This window comes from Chlorocebus sabaeus, chromosome 16 (genome assembly GCF_047675955.1).
Source record: "Chlorocebus sabaeus isolate Y175 chromosome 16, mChlSab1.0.hap1, whole genome shotgun sequence".
Taxonomy (NCBI): domain Eukaryota; kingdom Metazoa; phylum Chordata; class Mammalia; order Primates; family Cercopithecidae; genus Chlorocebus; species Chlorocebus sabaeus.
In genome coordinates, this window is record NC_132919.1 from 5681274 (window position 1) to 5697675 (window position 16402).

Genomic DNA, 16402 nt, shown 5'->3' on the forward strand with positions numbered 1-16402 from the left:
GTAATTTTTTGTATTTTTAGTAGAGACAAGGTTTCACCATGTGGGTCAGGCTGGCCTCGAACTCCTGACCTCAGGCAATCTGCCTGCCTCGGCCTCCCAAAGTGCTGGGATTTCAGGCGTGGGCCTACATGCATAGGCGAAAAAACAGTTTTCCTAGAAAGTCACAAAGTGAACCCAAGAGATTAACATGGGAGGGTGGTCTAAAGGGCTGAGTCTCTGAGTGAATTCTGTGGTCATGAATTGAAAGCGTAACAAATAAGAATCAGGTCATTTAAAGTGATTTTCTCAGGTGACATTTAGCTGCTCTGGTGTGGGTGAGCAGAAGTGAGACAGTTGGGTTGGAGCAGGCTGGGATTTGGCCAGGAGAGTGCAGCCGACGCAGTGAGGAAAGGGTGCTGGGGGCCTCTCAAGAGAGCGTTGGGGGAGGGGGTTGGTGGCAGGAACCCAGGGCCCCCTGTCTGTGTGTGCAGGGCTCGTGAAAGATGTGCACCACAGGGAGTCAATTTGGCTTTGCTTTTTGAGTTTGTGCTCCACGACTGAAAATTCATTTATTTCCACACCACCCTCTCTCCACTTCATTCCCTTTCATTAGAGTCATTGTGAAAAGTATATGAACTCGATATTTTTTTTGAGTATAAAAACCTATTTTAAACATCAAATTGTTTTCTAGGCTTCCAGATGAATTGTTTAGTATCCACCGAGATAGAAAATATCCAATCAAAAGCTATACTAGGGGGACATTTATTTGTAGAACTGTATCTTTCACAGGTATTACCTCAATACAGTCTTATTTTATAAAATTTAAATACAGAGCAAACCATGGTCAGTTAAAATTTCCAAATGCGAGTCAAGGTTTACTGCTTATTAATGAAGGATTCTAACACAGGTAGCAAAGGGAGTGAGCTGTTCAAAGATCCTGGGAGAGAGATTTGCCTCTCTTAGCTGGACATGGACCTTTCTTGCTTAGTCGTGGCCTAGCTAGACACAGCTTGCTGTCTGGCATCACGTGGTCATAAAAGATCAGGTTCTTCTCAGTGGTGGAGCACGGATAATTTGGAACCACCATCAGACACGACTCACTAATCAAAAACACCAAGTCATAGATCTGAGAAGTAAAGGATAGCAAATTGATCTGGGTCTATTAATTGAATGTTTCAAGCAACAGGGTTTATATCCCATTCACCTCCAGGTATCCCTCACCGGCCTGGGGCCTGGCCTTTCACTGAAGCTCTCAAAACATTTCTTTAGCCTGCTCGCAAAGGATGAACACACAATTTGCTTTCATCTAGGTTTTGGGCAAAACATTACTTACTTTTTTTTTTTTTTTTTGAGATGGAGTCTTGCTCTGTTGCCCAGGCTGGAGTGCAGTGGTGCCATCTCTGCTCACTGCAAGCTCTGCCACGTGGGTTCTCACCATTCTCCTGCCTCAGCCTCCCGAGTAGCTGGGACTACAGACGTCCGCCACCACGCCTGGCTAATTTTTTGTATTTTTAGTGGAGATGGGGTTTCACCATGTTAGCCAGGATGGTCTCCATCTCCTGACCTCATGATCTGCCAGCCTCAGCCTCCCAAAGTGCTGGGATGACAGGCGTGAGCCACCACACCCTGGCCAGAACATCACTTTCATACATGAAAGTCACCATTTCTTTACTCATTGCTCATACTGTCTTCCCTATGGGCAACTGTATTAGTAAATTTTTACATTGCTCTACAAAACACCTGAGACTAGGTAATTTATACAAGAAAGAGGTTGAATTGGTTAACGGTTCTGCAGGCTATACAGGAAGCATGATGGCATCTGCTTCCGGGTGAAATGGGAATGCTTCCCTTGTCCCCCTCGCAGCGCACGTGATGGGGGCGGGGCTCCCTTCTTCAGTGCACACCTGCTCAGACCTCTAGGGGAGCATGCAGATGGGCAGGCTGTGGGGCTCCGACCCCAAGGCAGTGTCTAGGGGTGAATGTTGGCAGTTCCTGAAGCCCCAGTGGGTGTGTGTTACACGGGTGCTCTTTTAGTTTGTGCTCTGTAGGCAGCTTGTGTTAACCAGCTCAATTAGAGCCCCTGCCTTATCACAAGGACAGAGGGATTTCTGTATCCCGGGGTTTCTTGCCTTGGTGTACTAGAATAATTGGATCACACGTGGGCTTGGAGAATGAATGCAAGGTCTTATTGAGTAGAGGTAGCTCTCAGCAGATGGGGGCATCAGAAGGGAGATGGTTTTCCCTTGGAGTCAGGCTGCTTGGCCGCCAGGCTCAACTCCAACTGCTCAGGCCAAACTCCAGTTCGTTCCTCTGGTCGATGACCTGCCCATGCCTGGCTGCCTGCTCTTGTGCCAGCGTGATCTCCATGAGCAGGGGGTTGTGTCTTCTTCCGCCGATGTATTCCTCACGACGTCCGGCCGCTTGTATGTCTGCCTGCAAGAGTCTTGCTTTTTCTTTTTTTGAGACTCAGTCTCTCTCTGTCGCCAGGCTAACGAAGGAAATTAAATATTAATAAATAATATCGATATCATATTAAGATAATATATTAATATTTGTAGATATAATATTCATCTATATAAATTATATATTATATATGTCTAATATCTATTATGTAATATATAATAGATATAATCTCTTATATATGTAATTATAATATATGGACACCCCCTGCGAGATGAAGTAATATGGCCCCCCATCTCTTCCCCTGGATATTACAATCCACGGTGGACCCACAGCGTGTTTACAATATTGTGAGTAGTATCATCTCTTCCTCTGGAAATTACAAACTATTTCACAGACAGGTGTACACCCTCTGCAGTATTGGGAGTAATTTCATCCTCTCCCCTGCTAGATATGAAGAACGATATCCCAATATCCCCCCCTGCAATATTGGGTTTGATATCATCCTCTTCCATGTTGAAGTTAGGAACAATATCACTGGGGGTGTGTACACCCCATGTGATACTGAATGTAATATCATCCTCTTCTCTCCTGGATCATGGGAACAATATCACGGGGGGTGTACACTTTCTGCGACATGGGGATTAATATCATCTTCTCCCCTTCGTGATGTTAGGAAAAATGTCACACGAGGGTTTACACTTTCTTTGATATTGGGAGTAATGTCATCCTCTCTTCTTTTGAATGTTAAGAACAATATCACAAGGGGAGGGGATGTACCTGCGATACTGGGAGTAAAATCAAGCTCTTCCTTTCTGGGATATTAGGAACAATATCACAGCGTGGGTATACACCTCCTGCTATATGGGGTGTAATATCATCCTCTCCCTTCCTGGATATTGGGAACAATATCACTGGGTGGGTGTACACAGCCTGTGATATTGTACTGACATCATCCTCTCCCCCCTCTGGATATTAGGAACAATATCACAGAAGGGTTGTATGCTCTCTGCGATATTGGCAGTAATATCATTTTCTCCTTCCCTGAATATTAGGAGCAATATCCCCGGGTGGCTGTACACCCACTGTTACGTTGGGAGAAATGTCATACACTTCCCCCTGGATTTTAGAAGCAATATCACAGGGTGCAGTGACACAACCTCAGCTCACTGCAACCTCTGCCTCCCGGGTTCAAGTGATTCTCCTGCCTCAGCCTCCTGAGTAGCTGGGACTACAGGAGCACACAATCATGCCTGGTTAAGTTTTGTATTTTTAGTAGAGATGGTGTTTCACCATGTTGGCCGGGATTGTCTTCATCTCTTGACCTCATGATCTGCCCACTTTGACCTTTTTTTTTTTTTTTTTTGAGACAGGGTCTTGTTTTTGTTGCCCAGGCTGGAGTACAGTGGCATGATCTTGGCTCACCGCAACCTCCGCCTTCCAGGTTCAAATGATTCTCCTGCCTCAGCTTCCTGAGTAGCTGGGATTACAGGCATCTGCCACCATGCCCAAACAATTTTTAGTAGAGACAGCGTTTCATCATGTTGGCCAGGCTGTTCTGGAACTCCTGACCTTAAGTGATCTGCCTGCCTTGGCTTCCCAAAATGCTGGGATTACAGGCTTGAGCCACTGTGCCCAGCAGGGTCTTTTTTTTTTTTTTTTTTTGAGAGGGAGTCTGGCACTCTTGCCAGGGTTGGAGTGCAGTGGCACAATCTCGGCTCACTGCAACCTCTACCTCCTGGGTTCAAACAATTCTCCTGCCTCAGCCTCCCAAGTAGCTAGAATTACAGGTGTCCACCACCACGCCCAGCTAGTTTTTTGTTTTTTTTGTTTTTTTAAATGTATTTTTAGTAGAGACGGGATTTCACTATGTTGGCCAGGCTGGTCTCAAACTCCTGACCTGTCTATCTGCCCGCCTAGGCCTCCCAAAATGTTGGGATTACAGGTGGGAGCCACGGTGCCCGGCTGGGTCTCATGTTTTTATAGGCACAGGATGGGCACCTGGCGGTCCAGGGTGGTCTTGGGAAATGCAACATTTGGGCAGGAAGGCAGGAGTGCCTGTCCTCAGCTAGGTCCATGGGGTGGAGCCCTAGCCGGAGACCAAGCCCTCCTTTACCTAGCACTCCCCTTCCCTGCTCCTGAATCATGGGTGGGACTCAGGAAGCTTCCAGTCATGGCGAAAGGCAAAGGAGGAGGGAGGTGTCGCACATGGCAGAGCAGGAGCAAGAGACAGTGGTGCAGGTGGTGCTATACACTTTATAAAACCAGATCTCGCGAGATCTCGCTTACTATCATGAGAACAGCACCAAGCAAACAGTGCTAACCATTCACAAGAAATCCACCCCCAAGATCCAATCACCTCCCACCAGGCCCCACCTCCAACACTGGGGATTACAATTCAAGATTATATTGGGTGGGGACACAGATCTAAACCATATCAGTAACCAACATCAACACCTTGGGTTCCATTCTTCCAATGTCTTTGTGTGTGTGTGTGTGTGTAAGAAACATATAAACATAAATGGTGCCATATCATGCAAATTATTTTTCAATTTTATTTTACTTTTTGATAAGTATTGGGCATTTTTCCATGTCAGTGCATGAAAGTCTACTACATTATTTTAATATATGCAGAGAATTCCACGGTCCCACATTATGTCAATCTTTAGCCGCTCTCCTACTGATACACATCTACCAATTTTCCAACCCCCAGCGTTTTGCGCTTACAAACCAGGCTACAAAAACTGCTTTTGTATGTATCTCTTTGTGCGCAGGTGGGTTTTCAGGAATGAAATTGCTAGGGTAAACGGAATGCCCATTTAAACATTGGTCAATGATGCCTAATGGGTTCCAAATGACCTCACAAGTTCTCAACTGCTTTCAGCAAGTATCTGAAAGCACCTGTTTTCACACATCCTTGCTAATATTTGCTACTATCAATCTTTTTAATTTTTGGCAATATAATGAGTATAAAATCATATCTCATTATTGTTTTAATTTTCATTTCCCTGATTACTAGCGGAAGCTGTGCATTTTCTCATATGATTATCGGCATTTCTATTTTTCTTCTGTAAATTGACTATTTATATCATTTGTCTGATTTTTATTGTCTTGTGTGTCTTATTGATTTGTATATAATCTTGATATAGTTTGGCTATAAATTCTATATAAATGTGTTGCATATAATGTCTTCTCTTTGCTGTTTGTATTTTAACTCTGTATTTGAGGTGTCATTTTTCAACAAAAATGTTTTAAAATTTTATGAGATTAAAAATGTTAATCCTCTATTATATGGCTTCTGGGTTATATGTCTTGTTTTAGGAAAATCTTTCCAATACTAAGATTATAATAATTACTTCATGGTTTTATTCCAACTCTTTTATAGTTTCTTTTTATTTTTTTACATTTAGCATTTTATCTAGCAGGAATTTTTTTTATGGTACAAGTAATGTATCTAAGTTAATTTTTTCAAATGGATATGGAGTTTTCTTTAAACTACTTATTGAATAGTCCTTTCTTTCCTAGGAAATTGAAATGCTTTTATAGCAAATAATATTTTGTCACTAATAATGAATGCACTTAGAACAGTTCCTAATTCCTTATTGTATCATTACTGTTGTCATTGTAGTTGAAATTGCCATATATACACAAAACTGTAGATTCTACTCCATTCCTGTGATCCGTGTATCTATTTATCTCAGTCAGTTCAGGCTTCCATCATGGAATACCATAGGCGGGGTGACTTAAACAACAGAGATGTATGCTAACAGTTGTGAAGACTGGGAAGTCTAAGATTAGGGTGTCTGCACGATAAGATTTTGTTGAGGAAAAGGTATTTTCTTGGTCCACAGATGGTTGTCTTCTTTCTATGCCCTCACATGGCACAGAGCAGAGAAAGGAATCAGGCTGTTTGCTGTTTCTTCTTATAAGGGCACTAATCTTGTTAGGAGGGCTCTAGTCACTTGACCTAATGACCTCGCAAAGTCCCCACTCCGGTTACTGTCACATGGGGGGCTAGGGTTTCAACACACGAAGTTTTAGGGGGACATAAAAATAAACACAATTTGTTCCACTATTCGTATGCCTACACTACATCATTTAAATAAATATGTGCGTAATCTTTGTTCTAACATCTATCTGGGCAAATCCTCCCTCATTTTCTATTATTTTTTGGCATTTTCTTTTTTCTTTTCTTTCTTTTTTTTTTTTTTTTTTTTTTGAGATGGAGTCTTACTCTGTTGCCCAGGCTGGAATGCAGTGGCACCATCACTGCAACCTCTGCCTCCAGGTTCAAGCAATTCTCCTGCCTCTGAGACTACAGGTGTGTGCCACCACACCCAACTCATTTTCGTATTTTTAGTAGAGATTGGGTTTCTCCACATCGGTCAGGCTGGTCTCGAACTCCTGACCTCATGTGATCCACCCAGTGCAGCCTCCCAAAAGGCTGGAATTACAGGCATGAGCCACTGCACCTGACCTATTTTTTGGCATTTTCTTGAGGCTATTCATCCATACATGATTCAACCTCTACTCCTCTGTTGTTTGGAAGTTATATACTCTTCTACTATATATATATTTATTTTTTTTCTTTTTTTAGACGGAGTCTTGCTCTGTCGCCCAGGCTGGAGTGCAGTGGTGCAATCTCGGCTCACTGCGAACTCTGTCTCCCAGGTTCACACCATTCTCCTGCCATGATCTCTCTAGATAACAATATGCTTTATTGACTTATTGAAGTCTAATATGAGTTGGTACATTTACTTTCCTCTCGAACAATGTAAGGATCTCAGAATACTTTTATTCCGTGTTCTCCTCTCTTGGTTCATGTGCTGTTGTTCTGTATTTTAATTCTATATGCATTTAAGCCTTCACAGGGAATATTATTAGTTTTTAAAATAAACTCAGAATTAATTTTGGTTTATCTATGTATTTACCATCATTTTTTGTTCCTTGTTCTTAATTTCCACTATTGCATCTGGGATCATTTCCTTTCGTATTTTCTTTAGTGACAATTGGTTAGTGGTGAAGCCCCTTGGTTGTTTGCTGTTCTAAAAACATCTTTCTTTCAAATTGTTCTTGGAAAGTATTTTCACTGGGTATAGAATTCTAGACTGGCAGTTATTTTCTTTTAGTCCATTGGAAATACCACCGCTCTGTCTTCTGTCTTCCACTATTGCTGTTGAGAAGTCAGCTGTAGGTCTGTTTCTTCTTAGAAGTGATGAGTTTCCACCCTCACCCCTCGCTACATTTAAGATTTTCTCTCTGTCTTTGGTTTTATGCAGTTTCACTATGATGTATCTGGGAGTATATTTATTTTTATTTATTTTGCCAAGGAGCCACTGGGGTCTTGAATCCATCGATTAGTTTATTTCACTAGTTTTGGAGATTTTAAAGCCATTTTACTTGTTTAAATATTGCTTCCAACCTATTCTCTCTACTCTCCTTCCGGGACTTCCATGAAACCCATGTCAGTCTTTCTCAACATGTCCCCTGTGTCTCTTACTCTTTTTTCTGTAATTTCCATCTCTTTGTCTTTTGGCACTTCATTCTAAATATTTTACCTAACATGTATTTCAGTTCATTAATTGTCTCTTCATTTGTGTCTCGAGTTCTTAATTTTAATCATTGTATTTTTAATGTATAACATCTATTTGGTGCTTTTTTTTTTTTGAGGTGGAGTCTTATTCTGTTGCCCAGGCTGGAGCACAGTGGCATGATCTTGGTTCACCGCAACCTCCGCCTCTGGAGTTCAAATGATTCTCCTGCCTCAGCCTCCCGAGTAGCTGGGACTACAGGCACCTGCACCATGCCCAACTAACTTTTTGTATTTTTAGTAGAGACAGGGTTTCACCATGTTAGTCAGGATGGTCTCGATCTCCTGACCTCGTGATCCACCTGTCTCAGCCTCCTAAAATGCTAAGATTACAGGCGTGAGCCACCGCACCCGGCCTATTTGGTGCTTTTTCAAATCTGCTTTGACATATTTTACGTTGCTAGTTCTCTTTCATTTGGTTCTGCCAGGTGCTAGCAATCTTGGATCACCTTAATCCCATTTCAGGTTTGGAATATTCTAGAACACCTGGTAACTTGAAACCGAGAGGCAGCCTGTGTAACGGTTGGTTTACTTCTGGTTCCTCCTTAGGCTTAGAACTTTGGCATCTCAGCTCTTAGTGCGACTGTGTCAATACGGTTCCTACCCCTGTCCCTCTTGCCTGGTAAAGATTTCAAAATGGGTCTTAGCTTATAAATTATTTCTTTTGGATTTGTAATTGCTTGGGGGACAAAGGTGGCCTTCAATGGCCGGCTCACCTCTTTCAATTTCTATCTTATTTTAGATCTTGGTGTGATAATTTCTCACTATCTGGTTAACTCTTGGATGCATTTAGGAAGGTATTTATTTATTTATTTTTAATTGAAAACATTCCAATACCTTTAAGAATACACATGGTTTTTGGTTACATGGATGAACCATATCGTGGTGAAGCCTAGGATTTCAGTGTGTCCATCACCTGAGTAGCCTACATTTCACCCAATAAGTGGTTTTTCATCCCTCACCCCACTCCCACCCTCCTCCTTTCTGACTCTTCAGTGTTCATTATAACACTGTGTATGCCTTTGGGTACCTATAGCTTAGCTCTCACTTGGTCTTTGATTCCTGAGTTACTTCATTTAGAATAATGACCACTAGGCTGGGCACGGTGATTCACGCCTGTAATCTCAGCACTTTGGGAAGCTGAGGCGGGCGGATCACGAGGTCAGGAGATCGAGACCATCTTGGCTAACACGGTGAAACCCCGTCTCTACTAAAAATAGAAAAAATTAGCCGGGCGAGGTGGCAGGCGCCTGTAGTCCCAGCTACTCAGGAGGCTGAGACAGGAGAATGGCGTAAACCCAGGAGGCGGAGCTTGCAGTGAGCCAAGATCACGCCACTGCACTCCAGCCTGGGCGACAGAGCGAGACTCCATCTCAAAAAAAAAAAAAAAAAAAGAAGAAGAAGAAGAAGAAGAGGAAGAGGAAGAAGAAGAAGGACCTCCAGTTTCATCCAAGTTGCTGCAAAAGACTTTTTTTTCTAAATGTCTGAGTAGTATTTTACACACACACACACACACACACACACATATAAACATTATCTGCTCATTAGTTGATGGGCACTTAGGTTGATTCCATAGCTTTGCAATTATGAATTGTGCTGCTGTAAATACAAGCATGCAAGTATCTTTTTGATATAGTAATTTCTTTTTCTTTGGGTAGATACCCAGTAGTGGGATTGCTAGATCGAGGTGTAGATCTACTTTTAGTTCCAAAAAGTTGCCTTTAAATATTGTGTCCATCTTTGTTTGTCTCTGAGGTGCGCCTGTAGGTTGGTTTAAAGCAAATGGTTTGCCATTATTTGAAGTGAAAGTCCTACATTTTCTTTTTCATTTAAATTTTGGATTTAGAGTTGTCAAGTTTAACAGTCTCCCATTGGAATTTCGAATGTGATTACTTTGTATTTATAGATTCATTTGGAGGAGAATAGACATTTTCACAGTATTGAGTCTTTCCATTCAAGCTTATTTAAAATTTATCTTATGCCTTGGTAAAGTTTTATACTTTTATTAATCAATAAATTGTCCACTCATTTATAAACTTATTTCTGAATATTTTTATAAATTTCATTGTTAATGAGAATGAGATGCTCTATTCCACAAGCTGGTAATCTTTGTTTGTGAAGGGCCAGATAGTATATATTTTAAGATTTGCGGGTGTGGTGGCAGGCGCCTATAGTCCCAGCTAGTCAGGAGGCTGAGGCTAATCAGAATGGCGTGAACCTACCTGGGAGGCGGAGCTTGCAGTGAGTGCCACTGCACTCCAGCCTGGGCCACAGAGAGAGACTCCATCTCAAACAAACAAACAAACAAACAAAAAACAACAAAAGAATAATGACCTCCAGTTTCATCCAAGTTGCTGCAAAAGACATTATTTTTTTTTTCTTAAATATCTGAGTAGTATTACACACACATACACACACACACACACACATATATAAACATTATCTGCTCATTAGTTGATGGGCTCATTAGTTGATCTCTCTTTCAAATAACCAACTCTGCCATTGTAGTCTGAAAGCAGCCCTAGACAATAAATAAACAAATTGGTATAGCTATACTGCAATAAAACTTATTTACAAAAACATGTTGCAGAATGGGCTTAGCCCATGGGCCATAATGTGCCAAATTCTGCTCTATCCCATCACATTTTTCCAACTGTTAATTTTTTTGTGTTTTAAAGCTATTGATTTAAAAACTTTAATCTTAAAATTAGCAAATTTATTAAACTCTTTGATTAGTTCTAATGCTTTTACATCTCATTCACCTGGATTTTCCAGAGAGGTGAGTGTATGGTCTGTAATGCTGACAAATCTTCCTCTTTTTACCTGATAATCACACATTCTATTTAATTTTTGCGTCTTGTTGCATCGACTAGAACCTCCAGTACAATGCTGTGTAATTAGAGTGATAACAATCATCTTCATATTTTAAATTTCTGTTTTGGAGAAAATATTTCAGATGTTTTTACCATTATCTGTGATGTCTGCTGTGAGTGATTGACAGATTAGCTTTGTAAGATTTAAAAAGTTTCTTCTATTTCTAGCCTGCTGGGGGCTTAAGCATGTTGAATTTGATCCAATACTTTTCCACTATCAATTGAGATAATCTCATGTTTTTATTCATTTACTTTATTAAAGTGATGATTTACAATGACTGATTTCCTGATATTCAATTGCTCATATATTTCTGAGGAAAACTTTTTCTTTGTGATAATGTATTAGTATTTTAGTACATTGATGCATTTGATATGCAAACGTATTATTTAACATTTCCACATTTAAGAGCTTGAATGAGATTGACTTGCAGGATACTTTTTGGTGTTCTACTTATTCAGTTTTGGTATCATGGTTATGGAAAACTTATAGAATGAATTAAGATAAATTCTCTGGAAACTTCGTCTGAAATATTTCATATAATTAGGTATTTTCTGTTTATTCAGGATTCGGGATAACTGGTCCCCAAATCTTCATAAGGTAGTGCCTATTTGGAGTGTAATTATTGACCATTATTTCAATTTCTTCCAAAGTTAATCCATTCAGAATTTCTGTACTTGAGTACATCGAGGTAATTTTCCAAGAAAATAATTTATTTTATCTGAATTGAAAAATCTATCAGATAAAATTATCAATTTTTTCCTATGTTGAGAAAATCTTTTCCATATCTATAATTAGGCATATTTCTGGTTCTGAATGTTATGTAGTTTGCTGTTTCTCTTATTTCTTCACTGTCATTCCTGGAGATCTGTACATTTTATTGGTATTTTTGAAAAGTTTTAATTTTACTGATCAAGTCTACTCTTTATTCTAGTTTGTTTTTGCTTTCATATACTATGCTATTACTACCTATGTCCAGAGGGAAAATATTTTCATATATTATTAGTGAGATTTTGATGGTTAAAATTTTAATTTTTCAGGTATTTGATGAATTTGAAAGAGGTACTTTATTCCTCTTCGAAAGCCTGTTCTGAGTGCTACTGAACTCTTAGTTCATCCGTGTGGTAAGTGTGATTCCTCTTTGACATAGCGTTGGTTTTCTGTAAGTGCCTGGTGGATTTTTGACGTGTCCTCACTTTCAGGATACCTGAGCCCTGTGTTTCCCGTGGCCCGTCCGTGGCAATTATGAAGTAGGGGTGGGGGCACACTCAGGAGTGACGGCTTGGTCAGGAGCTTGTTTTCCTGGGTGTCCCATCCTTCCTCGTGGTCAGTGTGGTCCAAGGGCCTCCCTGGCCACATTGGACACAGCTTCACGCTCTTGGTCTCAACACTCTGTCCAGGGGAGAGGGGCGGGGCTGAGCCGCAAGGAGTCGTGATTAACACCTGTGCAACGTGTCTATCAGGGAAGCTTGTTAGAGATTCAGCTGCCCTGAGTGCTGCTTCCCACGCGTGCCCTCTCTGAAGGACCAGAGTCTACTCTCTCTTCTGTTGAAGGCCTTTGAGTTTGGAATTCTCTGGAATGACTTCTCCCTTCGAAGGGATCTTTTCCTTCATCAGTTTCCTGTGCTTTTGTTTCATTTCAGATCAAATCCGGTTCCTATTTTTCAAAAACGTTCACCATTTCTGAAATGCCAGTATCACTTTTTATTGTTTTCCTGGCCTATTACATATTTTTAAAGTCATTTTATTTCATGTCATAGAATTATAAATAGCCCCACGCTCACTACTACAAACACAAACGCACTTTTAAATCGATCCATGTTTTATTAACCTCAAGCCCTCATACACATTTGAAAAATAGTTGTATATCTCTACAAGAGAGGAGAGTTAGACAAATATAAACCATATAAGATTTTTCCATACGGAGAGTGTTTAGTACTCCTATGAGTTCAAGCCTCTGCAGCGGTCAACTGCGGTACACAGGATGAGAATAATGAGCTAAACATCCAGACCGAATGGGGCGGCCACAGATTAGTACAGTAAGGCAAGTAAAAAGGAAAATTAATATAATCTACTTGTCACTGTAATTTTCTTTTCTTTTTTCTGAGACAGAGTCTTCTTCCGTCACCCAGGCTGGAGTGCAATGGCGCGATCTCGGCTCACTGCAACCTCCACCTCCCGGGTCCCAGTGATTCTCCTGCCTCAGCCTCCCTAGTAGTTGGGATGACAGGCGCCCGCCACCAGGCCTTGCTAATTTTTGTATTTTTAGCAGAGACAGGAGTTTCATCATGTTGGTCAGGCTGGTCTCGAACTCCTGACCTCAGGTGATCCACCTGCCTTGGCCTCCCAAAGTGCTGGGATTACAAACATGAGCCACCGTGCCCGGCCTGTCAGTGTGATTTTCTCTTTTCAGATTTATCGATTTAAAAAATACTTTTTTAATATTAATGTGGCTTATATTAATTTCTGTATATGTGGGGGTGAAAGTGATGATGTATATAAATTAGGGTAAGGAAAAATATGTTTGCCGAATTCGGGTTTGGCGGTTTTCAGTCTGTTTGCTAGTGATTGTTAAACACAATACGCGTGTTGGAGGGGTCCCCGAGATCCTCCGCATGATGGATTTGCTAGGGAGACTCACACACTCAACTTGTAGTTGTTGTCACAGCCGTGGTTCATTATAGCAAAAGGATACAAAGAAAAATGAGCCTGGGGAAAAGGCACGTGAAGTAAAGTCTGGAGAAAGCCAGGTGCAAGTTTTCCAAAGTTGTCTCTAGTGAAGTCACACAGGACACACATAAGTCCTCCAGCAAGGAGTCATGATAACACCTGTGAAATCTGTCTATCAGGGAAGCTCGTTAGAGATTCATTGCCAAGGGTTTTTACTGGGAGCTGCTCACTAGGTACTCTGTGTCCAGTATGGACCAAATTTGGTTCTGGCTTTCCAGAAGAAAAGCAGGTGTCAGCATAAACCACATTGTTCATGCAAATGGTTTAAGCACAGGGAGCCACTCTTATACTTTAGGCAAAGTTTTGCATCAGAATAAAGAACTCTCTACCATTCAAGTTCCCAGATGTCAGTCAAGGACTGGCTTTGCAAGCAACCCTTTCTAAGGACAGCAGTCCTGGCCCTACTGTATGAACTCTTTTCTGCACAGTCCCTAACCTTTGCTTTGAGTCGATTGATGGAGCAAATAACATGTTACTGACTAAATCTGCAATACAACTTTTTCCCCTTCTTTTTTCTACTCAAAAGTCAGGAGCATGTGGGACTGCTTCAACTTTCTTAGAAAATTGGTGTGTGAGAGTTCTTATTGATTGGCCATAATCTGACCAATCCATTCAATGACTGATTACTTCTTTCGTGAGATACTTGTGGCGTGTCTACTATACACTAGATACTGATACGGAGACGGATGGAGGGGTGCATTTGTTTAATAGTCAAATGCTTGCACCTGACACATAAATGTAGGCCTTCCTTCAAGACCCATGCTTGGTCAACTTTTTCCTGTCATTCTTCTCTCTTTTTTTGACAGAGTCTCGCTCTGTCGCTCAGGCTGGAGTGCAGTGGTGCGATCTCGGCTCACTGCAAGCTCCTCCTCCAGGGTTCACACCATTCTCCTGCCTCAGCCTCCCAAGTAGCTGGGACTACAGGCGCCCGCCACCGCGCCCAGTAATTTTTTGTATTTTTAGTAGAGACGGGGTTTCACCGTGTTAGCCAGGATGGTCTGGATCTCCTGACCTCGGGATCTGCCCTCCTCAGCCTCCCAAAGTGCTGGGATTACAGGCGTGAGCCACCGTGCCTGGCCCCTGCCATTCTTCTTACAATTCCGATGACTTCAACTTCTCCTTGTAAACTGATGCTTCTTGAAACTATATCTGTAGTCCAAATCCCTCTCGCATTTCCTAAAACCCCCACATCTGACTGAGGAGTGTCTCCTTAGGGCTCCTCCACAGCCGTCTCACATTCAGCTTGTTCAAGACTGAACTTGGCATTTCCCCCCGAGTCTGTTCCTCCTCTGTGTATTTCATCTTCTGGTTAATGGGATCTCCATTTATCTAATTGATAGAATTATCTGGAAGTGATTGTTAACTCCTTCCTCTCCTCCCATCCCTAAAGCTTTGGTCACTTAGCAGTTAACTGTTGCTGGGTAACACACCACCCCAGAAGTCAATGGCTTACAACAATTATTATCACTGTGGGCTGAGTGATCTGTGCTGGGCTTGGCTGGGATGGCTGTGTTTCACGTGTCTCTCCTCCTCTCCCCAGGTTCATAAAAACACACAAAACCTCTCAATCCTCCTCTTCCCAGGTCCATAAAAACCCACAAAACCTCTCAATCCTCCTCTTCCCAGGTCCATAAAAACCCACAAAACCTCTCAAGGCACCAGCTTGCAATGGCGCAGTGTTACCTCTGCCTTACTCTATTACCCAAGCAAGTCACATGGCTTGAAACCATACTCTGCCCATTCAGTGGGAGGAGCTTCAAAGTCAAAAGGCAAAGGGTGTGGATAGGAGAAGAGGTGAAGCATTGGAACCAATAGTGCAATTGCTCATGGTCACAAAGTCCTGGAGCTTTTCCCTCTTAAGTACCACCTCTTGCCTCCCATTGCCTTTGCTATGGCCCCTGTTCAGACCTTCTCAGCACTCTCCTGGCCTACTGCAACATCCCTCTCTTGGATGTTCTTGCTTTTAGATTCTCCACAGGGCATCAGAGTCATAGGTCTATCTAGATGCAAACCTGAACTGAAGTGAAGAGTCCTCTAGGGCTCCCTGTACCCTTGGGAGAAAGTCTGAGTTCATGGCTTTCCATGATGTGGCCCCTTCCTGGTGCCTGAAGCTTAGTTTTCTCTACTCTCCCTTTTCACCTTTTTCTTCTGCCTTGCTAAGTTCTCTGGAGTTCCCACACGCACTATGCAGTTTCGCACCATCATACTTTTGCACAGGTTACCTCCTGGGCCTGGAAAGCCATTTCCCTCTTGTCTGCCCAGGGAGGCCCTCCACATCCTTAACTACTCTGTGGTGTATTCTTCCCTGAAGTTTTCTGGAACTCTCCGCAGCTAAGGTGATGGTGCCTCCCTCAGTGTCCCCACCACCCTGGAACCCTGTGGGTTATGCATGAATATAACATCTAATCATGTGGCCATGACCTTCTCTAGGCCTCATGTGTTGTATGCACCATAGTGTATACTGAGGACCTAGCACAAAATGTAGCTAATTTCAAGCTACAACAGCAAAGCTGAGTAGATGTGTCCAAGGCCATATGGCCTGCAGAGCCTGAAATATTTACTCTCTGACCCTTTACAGAAAAAGTTGATTTAGAGGTTTGTACTTGGACCAGAAAGGCAGCTTCCTAGGGTGAGTCGATGGCTAACAACTCAGTGGGGCTTGGGCTGGATTTCCCCAACGCACTCATCAGGAAGGCAAAACCAGAAGTGCTGACAGCACTCAGGGCGCGTTCCCCTATTCCTGGCCCTTCTGTGTTGATTGGCATGACAAGTGTGGAAGTGTGGGGGCTCTTTTGTGATCTTGGGACAGACTGGGAGCTTATGTTCCCATTG

At 42.1% G+C, this 16402-nt stretch overlaps 1 protein-coding gene across 4 annotated transcripts in view; it reads left to right on the plus strand.

Moving 5' to 3' along the window:
- The window catches only part of WSCD1 (WSC domain containing 1), a 388346-nt gene that overhangs the window by 104434 nt on the left and 267510 nt on the right, over window positions 1-16402 (plus strand). For all 4 annotated transcript variants that reach the window (XM_073004640.1, XM_073004639.1, XM_073004641.1 and 1 more), the window contains one exon: window positions 11881-11964. The gene's annotated coding sequence lies outside the window, so the exon portion shown is untranslated. The remainder of the gene's footprint in view (window positions 1-11880; window positions 11965-16402) is intronic.